Source organism: Neovison vison, chromosome 8 (genome assembly GCF_020171115.1).
Source record: "Neovison vison isolate M4711 chromosome 8, ASM_NN_V1, whole genome shotgun sequence".
Taxonomy (NCBI): Eukaryota; Metazoa; Chordata; class Mammalia; order Carnivora; family Mustelidae; genus Neogale; species Neogale vison.
Window position 1 is genome coordinate 126,711,026 of NC_058098.1, and position 4,557 is coordinate 126,715,582.

Here is a 4,557-nt window from a genome sequence, read left to right on the forward strand (position 1 = left end):
CCCATACCTACTGCTAAATGAATATAGTTAGAATGTCTTGCAGGGTTTTTCTTGCCTCAGCTGGGGGAGTGAAACATGTCATTTCAGTTCACAACCTTTGACCAGATACAGTCACTTGGCTTTGTCCAGGTGCAAGTGAAGTAGGAGATAGAGCCTTTAGTGTGCCCAGTAAGGAGAGAATTCTGTATCGAGGAACATTAATGATGTCTACTGATGTCTGCATCTGTCATCTGATATTATGCTTCTCTCCACTTCTGAATAGAGCATTTTAGATGATAGTACATGTCTGTAATCCCTCCAGCTGTTCAAGGACTTTCATCTCCATTATCTTTATAGGTCTCCAAATCAATCTGTGAGTTACACAGGTCAGGCTCTTTTAATCATATTACCTTGGATGAAGTATGTAGGGTCCAGACACAGATCAAGGGAGAGAAACCAGAAAGAACTTTGCAGTTTTGTTGTATCTGTAATTCCCTGGGAGAATATAGCATGCCATGCAGACCACTGAGGAGAAGAATCAGGTTTGGTCACTAAGCAGAGAGACGGAGTAGAACTTCGTCTGCCAGGTGGCAACTTTCTACGGGGTAGCAATAATTAGAGCTGGTGATTGAAAGTTTTCCAAGACTGGGCAAGTGGGCAAGCACTTTGTGGATTTTACAGGAAGGAAAAGAGCAAGGCAGGACAAGCAGATTTAGGATTGGCTAATTTAAATAGTTTTAGCAGGCTTATAAGGACTATTAAGAATTGTTTGTTACCTGGCCCTGGAATGATCATAGTGAGTTACGAAAATCAGGAGTTTGAACATTTGATTAGGGAGGTAGATTTAACTGGTTTCTCAAGGAAGGAAGCTGGCCTCTAGCCTGGGCCTCAACACTGAATTTAGATAGCATTTTAAAAACTATATTATCCAGGTATTACTTATTGTTCCTAGTTTGCATTTAAGGTGCTGAGTCATTTTGAGGTTAGATCAATTACCCAAGATCATCTAATTATTTCCCAGAGGGCCTTAGGCTTAGAACATAAAAATCCAATTCTCTGATGGAAATGTTTTCCAGTGCATTGCCTTACACATCAAAGAGGTTTAATAAATGCTTCTGTGAATCACCTTACCCAATCAGAAGGCTGGGTTCCCACTCTACTGCCTTGTTTAGGGGCATGGCCCTTTTTCTTTTCACACAAGGTCATAATGTGTCAGTGTCCCAGAGGGGCTCTTGAACTTAGCTCCCAATGGAAGCAGTGTCTGTGCATCACGAGGAAGCACACAGAGGAAGATAGTAGATATTGAAGCCAGGTGGCAACTTTCTAGGGGGTGGCAATAATTAGAGCTGGTGATTGAAAGTTTTCCAAGACTGGATTTTCCTAGAACAAAGGTTAGCCTAGAACTTCAATGCATCCTTTCCTTTTAAAGGGATGAGTGCAGAGAACCATCACTTTCAACAGTGTTCTTGAGAATAGGGCTCCTCTCCTACCACCGGTCTCCCAAGCAGTGCTGTTCAAGGCAAGCTTGCTGACTGCTGAATTAAGCCTTCTGGGGAAAAGGAAAGAACCAGGAGTTGGCATGTTGTGGTGTTTAGGCCGCATGAATATTAAGACCTATTTGCAAACACTATAGAAAAGCTAAATTGAGTTAATTTCTATTTCTTGAGCTGAAACACTGAATTAAAAAACAATTTAAATGTCTTACTCTTTTAGAAAAAAAAATCAATGCTTTAAAATTAATTTCATTTTTTAAACTTATTGTTAGCTCAATAAAGCCTTTTGGGCTTTTTAAGCTAATTGTCTTTGAACTCATTTTAAATTTGAAAGTTTTATAATTTTGATAATATTTTAAACATTATCTTCACTATATGGCAGTTCATGTTATAATCTTAGAAGGGTACAGAAAAAATTATCAAGATTCTTGCGTAAGAATGACACAAATATTTTTGAAGCATTCCTATTGTTTTTGTAGAACAGTAGGCATTATATTATCCCACTTTGTTTAATGGAATCATATGTATGTATGTGGAGATATATGTATGTATAGGGTGAAAATTTACTAATTCATTGAAAAATATCTGGAAGACTGTATAGTGGAATGTTACCACTAAGGGATCAAGAACTCGGGTTTGTTTTTAGAGAGAGCGCACATGTCAGCAGGGTGGGGAAGAGCAGAGAGAGAGGGAGAGAGAGAATCTTAAATAGGCCTCATGCCTGGAGCCCAACGAGGGGCTCCATCTCATGACCCCGAGATAGTGACCTGAGCCAAAATCAAGAGTCTGACGCTTAACTGACTGAGCCACCCAGATGACTCATCCATGTGGGTATTGCTACATTTTTGTACGTTTATTTTAACTTGATTATTTCCAGCAAGTTTTTAAGAAATTTAATAACTCAGGAAGCAAGTAATTTAAAATGTATTTTAGGCACGAATCAAACGGATTGTGTGAATGTGGTCAGATTTATTTTGTTCGTGTGTGAACAGAACCTAAGGCTCCTCTTAAAAGTTTGGCCGTAGGGAACCTGAGTGGTTCAGTCAGTTGAGTGGCCAACACTTGATTTCAGATTAGGTCATGATCTCAGTGTCGTGGGATTGAGCCCTGCATCAGGTTCTGTGCTCAGCTTGGAGTCTGCTTGGAGTTCTCTCTCTCCCTCTCCCTCTTCCTCTGCCCCTCTGTCGACTCCCTGTCTAAATGAATAGATAGATAAATAGATAAATAAATAAATAAATGCTAAAAAAATTTTTCATCACGTTATGAACATCTTCCAAGTCATTAGTCTTCTACAGCACTGATATTTTGAAGTGGTTTCATAATATTTTGCTCTGTAAGTGTATAATCACTTATTTCTAATTTTCAAATTTTTAATTTCAGTGGGAACACATGCTTACTGGGTGTAGTACATAGGTCAGGCAAAGCAAGAAGTAAAGTCCTCTTCTCAGCCACTTTCCACAGCCTTCTCTACATGAACACATCCGTTAAAGTTTAATGTCTATTTTTCTGGACCATTTACTACTTCCGTGCAAATTCAGTCAATATACGCTACTTCTCTGTCCTGCATCTTCTTTTAAGTACTTTGATTTCTAATTCTCCCGGTGGTAATTTAGCTATGATTTACTAGCTTCAGATGTCATGTGTTGATTTGCTTAGTATATGGGATATTAGAGCATTCCCTCTATTTCCTTCTCCATTTCATCTTCAATGGTCAAGTTTTAGTTTTAAGTCTATTGTTTTATTTTCTGGCTTTGAAATTGTACTAGAGCATGTATGTGTTGACCCATCTCTGTGCAGTTACACGAAGATGCCTTGCCTTGCTCCTTTAGGACTGGCGCTGGTAAAGGGCTAGATTCTGTATGTTTCAGATTCTGTAGAATCTGATTCTATACATTTTGCTTGGCATCTGCACATACATACCAGGATTCTGGCTTATCCGGTGACCCAGCTCTTCCCTCCAGAGCAGCCATAGACCCCAGGCTCACAGACAGCAGGCTGTGTTTGGACTGAGAGAAGACCCACAGAAAAAGGAAAGGCAGGGAAAACATGTCACCGAGACTCCAGATTTGTCTTCCTTCACTGTCTGTCTTGCAGTCATTTGCTTCTGACTTCTTTGTGTGTATGGGCACAAGGCCCATTAAGGTTTTAAGGCTATGACTAAGGAAAGTATTTATTTTCTTCTTTGGACATGCTCATGAACAAGGAAGATGAGGTCAGAAGATGTGCTACCAGATGCTCTTTGATATTCCCCAAATTAATAACCGTCTTCAAAGGGGTAAGGTTACCAAGCAAAGAGCTGGGATTTTCTGGAAGTAGTTCCTCACAGAAGCATTATTTCAATGGTTGCATCTGTCAGCCTGGGATCACACACAGGCTTTGCAGACAGAGTGGGGTTTCCAATAACTCCTGCTACTTCCAGTCAGGAAGGCAGAGAGGATTTGAAGGAACATCAACTGCTGTGACAGAGAAGGAACCGTGCTGTTCACCTTTCTTTGCCTTTTAGAAATAATCCTCTTATCTATACAGCACTTTTCAAGCCTTCCTCAAATGAACCTTCGGGTGCTGACATAAGGTTTTCCCATCAGGCTGACTTAACCCACCCATTCTGCAGCCAATAAAAGCAAGGCCAGGGCCCCTCACACTGCTTGTTTAATCACCAGGGATTCCACCTCCCCCTCGCCACCGCCCCGTTTTCACTGTGATTCAGCTCCACCTGTTTTCCTCACTGTCTCTGGTTTCCCACTCTCGGCTCCACTACTGCTTTTTGGCAAAATCCTCTGAAATTTTTATGATTTTACTTCCTCTCTTGTATAGTTGTTTCACCAACTAATTCGCCTGCCTATTTTTCGTTGTTGTTGATGAAGTCACCCATCAGGTCTTCCTAAGGCATTTCACTTGGTGTGCATAAAAACAACTCTCTGTTCATGTTTAGCTGTCATTGGCTGATGTGACATTTAGTTAAATGACATTATTACAAGAACACATACAACTGGCATAAATGGGTGGGGTCCAGTCACAAATGACATGACTGAGCATCCAGCCCAATTGGTGGAACTGACAGCATTAGTAGATATCAGAAATTAGC

At 40.4% G+C, this 4,557-nt stretch overlaps 1 non-coding gene across 1 annotated transcript; it reads left to right on the forward strand.

The window, feature by feature from the left end:
* Nucleotides 1–1,840: 1,840 nt before the first annotated feature.
* On the forward strand, nucleotides 1,841–1,945 carry LOC122916658. Its single transcript, XR_006386279.1, has one exon. It is a non-coding gene; the product is annotated as a U6 spliceosomal RNA (small nuclear RNA).
* The last annotated feature ends 2,612 nt before the right edge of the window (nucleotides 1,946–4,557 follow it).